Source organism: Uranotaenia lowii, chromosome 1 (genome assembly GCF_029784155.1).
Source record: "Uranotaenia lowii strain MFRU-FL chromosome 1, ASM2978415v1, whole genome shotgun sequence".
Classification (NCBI taxonomy): domain Eukaryota; kingdom Metazoa; phylum Arthropoda; class Insecta; order Diptera; family Culicidae; genus Uranotaenia; species Uranotaenia lowii.
The window spans coordinates 189,844,939-189,857,539 of NC_073691.1; positions in this window are offsets into that span (position 1 = coordinate 189,844,939).

Below are 12,601 nucleotides of genomic sequence, written 5' to 3' on the forward strand. Positions count from 1 at the left end.
TAGTTGCGTTGGAAACCTGATTTTCTCCTCGCGCGAATCCAGTAGGCGGAGTCTCCGTATAAACCTACACAGTCCCCTAACCCAATCATCTCCCAGTACATAACCCAAACAGTCTCGTACTCACACACACATAACCCCGAAGCACATAAACCACACACACTTCACCCTGAGGGGACGCTCTGTCTACACTTCTCAACAAATCGTTGTTGCTATTCTTCCATTCCACCCTTCTTCTCCCTCTCTCCTTCGACGAAACAGCAGCCAGCAAAGCCGTGGCTTGCGGCTAGTTGTTTTTTCGCTCGCTGTCCACCCGTTCGTCGTGGCAAATGAAGTTGTTCATATTTTACGATTATGTTTTAGGTCGTTTTTCGCATCACCTCCCCTCCCAAAGATTCTCCCCGTCATGTTGTCGTTTCCTGCTGAATTGTTTCAACCCACAGAAGCAGCACAGGCACGGTCGTTTCGACGCTTCGCTGTTCGGCTGTGTTTGTGTCTGTTTGTTGGTATATTGCTTGCTCTTGGTTGATTCAGTAGGCCGCAGCCAAACGAGAGTGCGGCAGCTGTCAAACTTTTTTCCACTGATTCTGTGTTGCGTTGCGGCAGTGCCACCTCCTCCAGCGCAGCCTTCAGGTTTTGCGGCGGCGGTTCGCTCAGCCAGCAGAGGTGGGAGGACAGTTTAGGGAGCGCGAATTCAATTAGCCTCTCGTTTTTCGGTGTTTCCACTCCACTCGAGCCAGAACGAGACGGATGCAAGCGGCGAAGCTATTATATTCAATTTTCATTCCATAATTTCTTATTTACTGTGTAATTAATTTTGGACAAAATAGTCCTCGTCGTTTTCAGGGACTGGGACCGATTTTGGCCAGGGGTTCGGCCGGGTGCAAACTGTCCCGGGTGCCGTCGGGGGATAATTTTCCCTTATTTCCAGCTCATTTTATTCTTGTTAATTTTTAATAGCTTTGTGTTGGCGTCGTTCTTAGTGAACCCGGAGCTCCTCCATTCCGGTAGTCCCGAACAATTTCGGGGGGGAAAGTTTTCCCGGTCCCGAATACAGGTCACTTTCGGTTGGCCTTTTTTTACTTTTAAATATATACACTGAAAGAGCCACCATAATTGCTGATTTGTCCATCTTGATAATTACTGGCTCTTTGTTTGTGCTAAATTTATTTTTTATTTAATTTTCGGTCTTTCGTCTTCCTCGTTCTGCACCATTTGCTACCATTTTCATTCGGTCGGTTGACCTAGAGCGCTGGAGCGGGGGTTAGCAATTAATTTCGACTTTATTGGATCTGATTGCTGTTGTTAAATTTTTTTTCATGCTAATCACGGTTTAGTAAATCGTAATGAATATATTGCTCGCTTCATTAGACAATGATTACAAATTGTAGAGCCTAATTAATTTTAAAAAAAAGCTTGAAGTTCGACTTGTCGATTAGAACCCAGCCTATTTTTTCAATTCTGCCTACTTTGATTTTTATGGCACGATTTTTTTTTTATTAAGAAAGCATTAAAGTTATCTTCATGGAAAAACATATATTCGCAACGGATTCATAGTTCATGCCGGATCTAGTAAGCATCGATCGCTTGAAGACGTGTTTGACAGCCGCTTCCGAAAATTTTCTACATCTTCACGAAGTTAAGGGGGGGGGGGGAATCAAAATCATGGTACGAAGGAGCAAGAGCTGTTCTTGAGGTTCAGTTAAAGTTGTGAAACAATTACTGAGAAGAACTGGAAAAGATCAAAGGGTGCAGAGATTGGATTGGAACTGTGGAATTAACGTCAAACTGTGGAAGTCTCAGGTGAGATCAATCCATTTTTAAATATTTTTTTATGGTTTATAAAAAATTAAGCATTACCACTTCAAAACCAGATTGAATATTATTATATGAAGCATATTGTATGAATCATATCATATTAGTTCTATGTAAAGGGTCCACGATTAAATTGCCACATTATGCAGTTGCTCTTACTTTTCAACCATTGGGTAGAATTTAATGAAAATTTGGGTGGATTTAGTTCATATTGTATTGTTTACATCTTGTAAGTTTTAACGTCCTGTGATCAAAATTCGAGGAAATGGAGTCGAAAGAACAGCTTGTGCGTGATAAAATCTAGCACATTCATCACGAGAACAAGGATCTTTCGCATCGATCCATCGCTAAAACGTTGGGAATCGCGAATTCCACAAGGTCGCGAGTGATAAAGCGGTTTGAGGAACGATTGACCATCGATCGGAAGCCCAAAAGTGAAGAAAAAAGTACTTCGTACAACATCAAAAATCACAACCGCGTAGTTGGGGCCTTCAACCGAAACCCGAACTCCTCCGTTCGGGATGTGGCTAAGAAGCTGCACCTAAGCCGAAGATTGTCCAGATGGCCCAAACTAAGGCTGGGCTTCGAACGTTCAAGGTACAAAAAGCCCCTAATCGCGACGAAAAGCAGAACAAGTCCGCCAAAACCCGGGCCAGCAAATTGTACCTCAACATGCTTACGAAAGTTTCAATTTTGCATCATGGACGACGAAACATATGTGAAAGCCGACTTCAAACAGATCCCCGGCAACCTGTTTTTCATGGCCAAGGATAAATTCAGCGTTCCGGAGCATGTCCGCAATCAGAAGATGTCCAAATTTGCGAATAAATTCCTGGTTTGGAAAGCCATCTGAACGTGCGGGAAGCGGAGTGCACCCTTCGTGACCCAGGACACGATGAACGGACAGGTGTACACGAAAGAGTGCCTCCAGAAGCGGCTTCTTCCTCTCCTGAAGGCCAACAACGTCCCAGCAATCTTCTGGACAAATTTGGTCTCATGCCACTACTCCAAGGACGTGCTGAAGTGATATGCGGACAATAAGGTCATTTTCGTGCCGAAAATGTTCATCCCTCCCAACACTCCGGAGCTTCGCCCCATCGAGAAGTACTGGGCAATTATGAAGCAGCACCTTTTCAAAAGACCTAAAGTAGTAAAGACAGTCGAGGAACTAAAGAATAAAGAAAGTATGGTTTTTGCAAAAAACGGTTGGTTCACAAGTTGTGCAGAATTTTATGTCCAGGGTTAAGGTCAAGGTGCGGGCATTTGCATACGGACTGTAAATAAAATACGAGTAAAATGGTAAAATAAAGTTTAAAGGTATTTTTCAATCCATATTTTTCAAATCAATTTGATGGCAATCGGATGAAAACTCGAATTTTTCGAAGCAATTTTGTGTGTGGCAATTTCATCGTGGACACCATTTACCAGATACTGTGGTGAAAAGAAAAATGAGGAACGCAAGTTTTTCATTTCCCAAGATTCATACAAGTTTTGGCCATTTTGATGTTAGAAGAGGAAGAAGAAGAGCAAACCCGGTCAGAATCAATTAAATAAACAGGAAATAGGATAAGTGTTTCCAGAAGTTAACCAGCCTGTCGCTGAAAACCTCTTAAATAAAGACAAAAAAGGATAGGTGTTTGATACACAAATTTGCCATCCAAGTGAGACATTTGCCGGCAACGAATGTGGGTCAACCGCCATGACTGTTCCTCTCAAACCAACTACTACCTGTACCCAAAGCTGGTGGACTTTTGAGATGCACAGGAATTATAGGATTCGCTCTATCTACAAAAAAGCTTACGATATTTAATCATCATCTAAATAACATAAATTTACCGAAGCTGTCCCGATAGGACAGCTTGTAACACCATCTAACTCCCTACTCATCTGAAATGCTTTTGAGTCCATAAAAAGGAGGATCGGAGAGATATCAACCACTAAAGAGGAATCTCCACTTTATGTGCAATCTTCAAACTGTTCGAATTAGTCGTCATGGATCCGATTTTTCGTATTGAAAGCAACATTTTTCAATCTATCAGCATGGATATATGCCCAAACGCTCCACAACAACTAACCTGTTGTCCTCCTATGTGCACGAAAGCTATTGAGAGGGCAGATCCGAGGTCAATGCCACAAAATAAATAGATGGTAATTTGTTCGCTTTTTACATTGTATTGACAACATTTTACCCATTTAAAGTTAACAAGCGTGTTAAAGCATGGATCACTACAAATCTGGACGCATTAAAACGGGTCCATCTCGGAGCTATATAAACGAAATAAAAATGTTTTGTACTTGAAATGTAGGGTTTTTATTGCACTTTAAAGGAAAAATAATAAAAAAAATATTTCGATGTCGTTTTGATGAATTTTCGAACTTTTGGTTGAGTATCACTCATTATAGTTTGAACACCCTATTCGCTGACCTCAGCGGCCATTTTGTTCCACAATCTCTTCATCTCTGTTGCTTCCCGAGTCGTCCTACCATTCTTCTTCATCTTCTGCTTGACAATCGCCCAAAATTTTTCGATAGAGCGGAATTGAGGGCAGTTGGGTGGGTTGATGTTCTTTTCGACAAAATCCACCCGTTGGCCTAATACCACTGTAGAACCTCCTAGCTGAAGTGACAGCTTGCCAAATCTAGCGAAAACTTAACTAGTCCTTTGTGAGATCTAATGTACGAAAAAAAAAAGTTTTTCAGGCATTCCTCCTTGTAAATTTCGGAGTCCATGGTCTTGTTTTTCACAAAAACTGGAATTTTTCGTCCGCAGCTGCAAATACCTTGCCAGATCAAACACTTTCTTGCAAACTTATCAGCAAAAACAAATTTGAAGTTGCCGGGGACATCACCATGACCAGTGCAGTGCACCACTGCAGTGGCTTTACATAATTTTTGGCCAGAAAGCTGCCCAAAATCCATCTTCACGTACGTTTCGTCATCCATGAGGATGCATCCGTCGAACTTCGTTGGAATCTTCTTGTATAACTTGCGGGCACGTCCATTGGCTACTAAATTCTGCTTCAGTGTCCGGTTTGGTTGCTTACTGGTCTGATAGGATCGTATTCCTTCGCGTAGACGAATTCTGCTGACGGTGCACCGGTCGGCGTTGAATTTCTTGGCAATGTCATAGTCCGACTATCCTGTGTTTTCCTTGATCGTTCTCAACACCTTCAAATGCAGTTTCCGATCCTTTATTCCACTATGACGCTTGGTATGAACCTGCCGATCTATAGTACGCATCTCACGGAAACGTTTGAGAACGCTGCACACGGTTGATTTGACCATTTTTAACGATTTCGCGATTTTTGAACCCGACCACGTCGGGTTTTTGACGTGGGTGTTCAAAATTTATTTTCATCACGCGGCTTCCATCACGTGTAACTTTTTCGAAACAAAACGAATCGTAATGAATTTTTCAGCACTGGTAGAAGAAACATTCCTCTACAAAGTGCTGCCAAAACATTCCAGATCCGACAACTAGGAGCACTATGGTAAAATAAATAGTGCGTCCAGATTTGTAGTGATCCATGCTTTACTCACAGTTCACTGCCTCGCCGGACTGTTCACAAGATTGCGACATGAACACGGATACTTCCTTTCATTGGGGGCCTCGACCCAGCTTGGGCGCGAAACATGAAACTAGCGGGCTCACTCCTGCCTTGTCCGGTGCTGACCCATGCGCGGATCTACGGGGGGGGGGTGATGGGGGTGATCACCCCCCCCAGGCGGAAAAATTAATCAATTTTTTAACTCAATTTAGATGAAATATAACTTTTTCATGTGTCAAAATACCTTAACATAGATATTACCATTTTAACGCGTGCATAAGAATTCAATAGCTGCTTAAAAATATGCTTGAATTGAGTGTAAACAGTATGCGCGAGTATAACTTCGTGTTGGCTTCGGGAAAAGGATAAAGCTTGCACCTCACTCTTGAGGAATTTCCTAAGCATGACAGCAGATTAGTTATCTTTATTAACCGATATCCAGTGTTGATGGAGGCGCCAGTACCAGAAACGTCGGTTGATAGTGACTAATTCTGAATGATTTCTGAAAGAAGCCTACATTCATTTCAAAGTTGATCATAAAGTGATTTATTATTTATGCATGTTTACCATACTTGATGGTTTTCTTAAAAAAAAAAATATTGGGCCCACAGATGAAAATTTTTAATAATTGTTCTATTTTCGGCTAGAAATATTCGTAACATAAATCTGACCATTTCAGTAACACTTTCTATCTGTGGGAAAATAACCTCAAAAGCAATCATGTCCTTGAACGGACATCAACGTTTTGTTAACTAAAATTTTGGAGGTTGTTTTTCTTTTTCTTATCCGTATACGTAGGCAAGTGTGTGTAAGAACTGTAAAAAACCTCTATAGTTGATATTATTTCCAGATGTAGCAACCGAAAATCTGATTGATCGAACTTTGCATACATCTGGATCTGCTACCGTTAGTCTCTGCTTCCAGGAACATGCATGCCACCGAAGATTATAAGAGGAACCATAAAAGCATCGAAATCCAAATCTTTCAAGTTCTACTACTTAGCAAATCTGACCTCCAGAATGATCACACGTTCGCATCTGCTGTAGACCCATTAGTCTATGAAATAGATAAAGGTGCTGTTTTGAAGGCTCATCCTAAACCTTACTCAACTATAGATGATATCACAAAGCTTAATATTTTAACTAGACACTGGGTACCTGCACCACAATTTTCGTTTCCATACTCCGAGCATTTGAAAATTCAAAGTGCTGAAAAAGAAAAACGATACGCAAGTGCAATGCATTTGGAAACATTCAAAAGTTGGCTAGTTTTTTCCAAACTAAGCAAGGTTATTTTTGTAAAGTCTGTCCACTCTTTGTAGTCAACCTCGCTGGTGCAGTTAGTAAAACTGTTCAACTGTTAAGTCTTGTTAGCCACAGCAAAAAACGTTTTAAGTATTCGATAAAATATAAAAAAAAGAATCTACTCAGCAAACCTCTTTAAAAAAAATTAAATATAATGATTAGCAATCTATATTTTTGTCTAGATGCTTCCTTATTTGTGTTTTAAATGTTTATTGGTTTTTGATTGTTTTTTGATTCACGTCTTTAAATTGATATTTTAATGGACTTTTAAGAGAAAAAATATGTAAAATTATTGAATAAATACATTGACGGGTTTTGATAGGTAATGAAGCAGCATACGGATTGAAATTGGAACTCAAAAGAGAAAATATTTCGATTGAATATAATTGTAACTTGTGAAAATGGATTTTTTACCCAAATATTATAATAGTTTCAAAATTAATAAGACGTAGTTATAACTATAAACACAGAGAACAGACGTACAAGCTAGCCCACGAAACTTGTGTAAAATTTCCAGCGGCATTAGTTTAATTATGAGTTCATATATACGATTACGCCTTTTCGAAAACTGTACACTTGAAAATTTGATTTGTAATTTTTGAACGGCGTAATAGGTGCTACTGTTTAAAGTCAATTTTCAACATATTTTTTGGATGTCTGCATTTAAAATTTTATACACTTTTTTGAAGTTTTTTTGTTCGAGCTTGTACGTCTGTTCTCTGTGCTATAAATCCAGAGATGCTTATTTGAGTAAGTTGATATCATACCAACAGGTTTATTTTTGACTGAAAATAAATGAAGTACGATTTTCAAAATTAAATTGCTGATGGATTTCTAATCTGATAAGAAAAACCAATGATCATTCCATATCCCCAACTAGATTCGTAAAGAACGTAAATTGAACATCATACCAGTGAAAAAATCATTTATCTGCGTTTTGCCTAAGACTAAACCAGCCACAAACAGATGTACAGAATTCTTTGAACAATTTCTTTTTAATTGTCTTTTTGAAAATCGTAAGTCACCGCCAACTTTTCCGAACCGGAAAATGCCCGGTCAGGAGATTTATTTCGACAATGTGTCCGATTTCGGACGAATTCGACTTGCCGAGCAGTGGTTTTCGATTACAGTTTTTCTGTCAGGGTTTTTATTTGTTCATCCTCTGCATGCTAACAAAACTTTGCTAAGAAGTGGATTTTTTATAAAAAAAAATGTTGCCAGTTCGCTCGTCACATATCTAATTAGGATAGATTCAATATTAATGCAAATGCAACAAAGTTTTGCTGCTATTTAAATCTCAAGCCGACGCCATTTATACCGATTTGTCAGCAGCATTTGATAAGGTGAACCATGATATTGCCATTGGTTAGCTTGAACGCTCAGGATTCTGTGGACTTTTACTAGGCTGGTTCCACAGTTTCTTGACTGGAAGTAAATTAATAGTTCGTACAGGAAACTCTTTCTCCAGCCAGTTCTCTGCCTCCGTCGGCCTTGCCCAAAGGTAGTCAACTAGGACCGATTATCTTCTTAATCTATTTTAACGATCACTCCTCTGTCGTGATCGATGGCCTCGTTGCTCTCGTCAAACCAGGGATCCATTATTCGTCACCAATTTTGTCACGTTTTTTCAGGGCTTGATTTGAGCACACACCCATTGACATCCGTTCCTTAATACAGCTGTGTTCAAACTGATTTCTCTCAACTATGCTTTTATTACACTTTCTCTGATTAGTTCTCTTTTTATTCTCTTAAATTAAACTGTTATAAAATCAGAGTTCTTTTTTTTGCATATTGAGGAGATGGATTTCTTTTATTTTGTCACTGCTGTATCTAATATATAAAGATGAGTTGGACTATATATGTTTGTATGCACCTCATACAAATCGACACCGCTTAACCGATAAGCCTGAAATTTGGTACAGAGATGTATTTGGACCAGGGTAAGGTTTTAGTGAAAGTTCTGAGCCCCTCCCGCCTAAGAAAAGGGACCCTCCCATACAACTTTCGTTTTTATTTCCACAAACCAAAAGTCATGGCACCCATTTTTCAGAACCAATTTTTTCCATTTGGCGGGGTTGTTTTCACCATCACCATGGGCCGGGCATTAGAAACGACCATCAAGAGTTCACGTGGACTGGAAAGCAAATCAAAGCTTGCTGAGCATCAAAGATTTGAAAGGTAAAATTTTGGCGGGTGTTTTTTCCTTCTACTGTTCAAAACACGTGGTACCGGTACGAGATATTTGGATGCAATAATGAGCCTACATTTTGTATTGAAAAATACAACTATCCTGTAAAGAATATATTGACTAAAATTGTAGTGATTTTCAATGTGCTGCCTACCGCCCCGCTGGGGGGCTTTGAGAGTTTACAAGGATATACAGTGAACTGAACAGTCAACAGTGAATTGGCTTCTTCAGCTGAATAATTATTTGGACTGAATGCTGAAAAACTAATGAACCGATTTTCATAAACTCCAGCTTTTAACCAACCATTTTCAAATTTTTAGGATTCCTTATAGAGAAAGAAAAAATCATTAGATTCAGAGTTACATATATGTTAAAGGCTGCAATTTCAACGCTTTGATAGACGCCGGGGAATCTAAATGGGGGATTAGAAAATTGATTAGATAATACAATCTGAGGTTTTTAGTTTTATACAATCCTATTTCATTGGCCAATTTATTTATACTTTTTGATTTATTTTTGGTAATCAATGTGTTCAATTCTACAATCCAATTTTGAAAAAAACCGTTTGGTACTGCGAGTTCAAACAAATGATTTTAAAGAATTTTAACATTGATCACTCTTCAAAATAATTACTGGAACTCAAAGAAGACCATTTCCATAACATTTAAATGGTTATTTCGGTTCAGAGATGATTTCTTTTCGATAACTCCAAGAAACTTTTAGTGCAACTTTCAACATTTAAGAAAAACAGTTTTAAATTAAAAAAGCGAAAAAAGCAAACATACAATTGAAAACATGCCAAATGAGTCTTAAACATGGTTCAACAAGGTTCGGAAGTGTTTTTAGAAAATTTAATTAAATAAAACTTAAATATAACATTTTACAGGGAGATCATCCATCTTGAAAAGTGGGATAGTCTCCAAAAGAGATTAAAGTTTTTTGTGATAGAGAAGAAGGAAATTATATTGAAATTCAATTCATAATCCTTAAAACTATAAGCTTTTTCTAAAAAACTGAAATCGATAAACACAGTGAATAATTTCAATAAAAACTTTTAAAAGACTTACAAAACTTACGTGGCCAAACATGGGCCCAAATTCTTAAAATGATGAATATAAAGCTTCCAATATTTCGAAAAATCAAACGACTCATTTTGATTAATATCTTTTGTGAACCCGAGCAAGGCCGGGTAAAATCAGCTAGTCTATTATATTTTTGACTGATAGAAATCATCACATATTTTATATTCAAGTATATTGATCTTCTTTTACATAATTCTTAGCATCTACTTACAACATCCTCGACGGTCCGAAAATTTGTTATGCTGCTGATCTTAAACTGTTCTGCACCATAAACGGTCAGGAAGACATAAGTTTCCTGCTAAACCAGTTCAATCTATTCGTACAGTGGTGTGAAATCAACTGTCTGCCTTTGAATCGCAATAAATGTGCAGTCATCAGTTTCTCACAAAGACGGCAGCCTTTTTGCGCGGGATACTTTTTAGGAAGTGAGTTCTCTTCGCGGGTGGACCACATCAATGATCTGGGCGTAATACTCGACCGTAAGCTGGAGCTCAAAACACAAACGAATTACGTTGTCGAAAAGGTTCCAAAACCTTCGGATTTTTATTTCGAGAGGCCAAGGACTTTAAAGACGTGTACTGCCTGAAGAGCCTGTATTGCAGCATAGTTCGATCCATCCTCGAATACGTCATCAGCAATTGCCCCGGGTCCCCCGGCTTTAGTTCAGTTTCAGTTCAGTTTCAGTTCAGTTTCAGTTCAGTTTCAGTTCAGTTTCAGTTCAGTTTCAGTTCAGTTTCAGTTCAGTTTCAGTTCAGTTTCCGTTCAGTTTCAGTTCAGTTTCAGTTCAGTTTCAGTTCAGTTTCAGTTCAGTTTCAGTTCAGTTTCAGTTCAGTTTCAGTTCAGTTTCAGTTCAGTTTCAGTTAAGTTTCAGTTCAGTTTTATCTCATTTTCCTTCAAGGCGCAGTTCAGTTTTAGTTCATTTTCTCATTTTGAATGTGTCATCGAAAGTCACATAACAATTTTTAAGAGTAAATCAATGAAAACTCCACACAATAGTCCATTAAAGTTAAATTTCGAAAATCACCTTGCAATTTGAATCAAGCGAATAACAAAGAACAAAACAAAACGTCGCCGCCTTGGACCACTTGGAAAAGATGATAAATTGACTTTTAAAAGCCAAAATCAGTTTGACAGTAATCCAGGTTGGCTTTGAAAAGGGAAAAAAGAACGTGGAAAGATATCTGAATCGATTGTAGAGGGAGATTTCCTTCCATTGTTCCGCACTCGAGGGTCCCGAATTTCGATTTGTTATAAAGGCATCGAGGCACGAGTTTGTACCTATCTGTTTTTTTTTTTTCGAATATTAAAACACACATGAAGAACCTCTTCTCTTGAAAAAATCGCATCCTTGGAAAAGGAAAAACAGGGATGGAGAGTAGAATCCCAAACAAAACACTGAAAGCTGTGCACATCAGGGACGACGACACCCCGGCGGCTGAAAGGTGCGATATGTTTCGTTTGTGTGTAAAGTTTGTTGTTCATTTGAAAATCATCTACGGCACATATGAACCTAATCACGGCGGCACGGAAATGCTAGGATGGGGGAGAAAATTTCTGGTTACATATGTTTGAATGATTTAAGAGATATTCAATCTTTTTGAAAATGATTCCATGGCGACCGTCAAAAATTGGCTTAACGAGTTTAATTGGTAAACGAAAACAATCCAGCAGTACCATGTTTCAACATGTTCAAAAAAATTTTAAATAAATACTTTTTTTCAACGATTTTCTCGTAATTCTACATTTCCGTCAACTCATAGGCTGCTGCTTTTCAGTCTGGTGCAAAAGTCGAGTGGTTTCATCGAATAGCCAAAAAGCCTGCTTTGTTCTGCATCAAGGGCTCCCTGTTGCGTTTTTTTTTTGACTCTGCTTGCTCTACTCCAGCATTCATTTCATTCCCATTCGATCGTTTGTTCGTTCGTTCATTATTTTATACCCCGAGCGAACAGCATCTTTCACCGAAAAATCTGGCACCACAAAAGGTGGAAGTCAATTATATCGCTGTCGCTTTTAACGGCTTTAACAGAACCCTAGCTCATTTTGCAGCCAATACACTGGAATTGAACCGAATTTTCGAGTGGTTTTCAATTTTGCGAGCTCTGATTTTTTCTCTGTCTGAAGCTTTTCACTCAAAGGTGGTCACGGTTCGAAGAATGTGACCCGGAGTTTTCGGTTCAGTTTGTCAGCCAGCCAGCCATAAAAAAGGTGCTCATCAAATAAGGGATCCGAGATGGATTAGTTTTGTGCAAAAGTCGATAAAATTGGCTGGAAATTAGTGTTAATTATTTCGGTATACAAGTGGCAGCTGGGTGTAGATTTTTGTTTTTTTTATTTCACTTTGAGACCGTTGATGCTGATGCAAAAAAAAACTTAGGTATTTAGTCAGTCCAGGGTATTTTTTTGTTTTCGGGCCTGTTTTCTAGCATATAAGTATTTTTTTTTATAAAAAAAAAACAGTATATTTTTGAGCTACGTTTAAGTTGCAAAAGTTTAATGAGAAACAAAATTTCGAAGACCTATTCCAGGGACCTCAATCAATTTCTAGAGTTAAAATATTCAATAAATTAACAAAATTCACCGTTGGGACTTGAAGCAACCCGTCAGAGCTAACTTATAGAATTCAGTTTAAGCTTATTTATAACAGATCATTCGGACATGAAGAAGGCA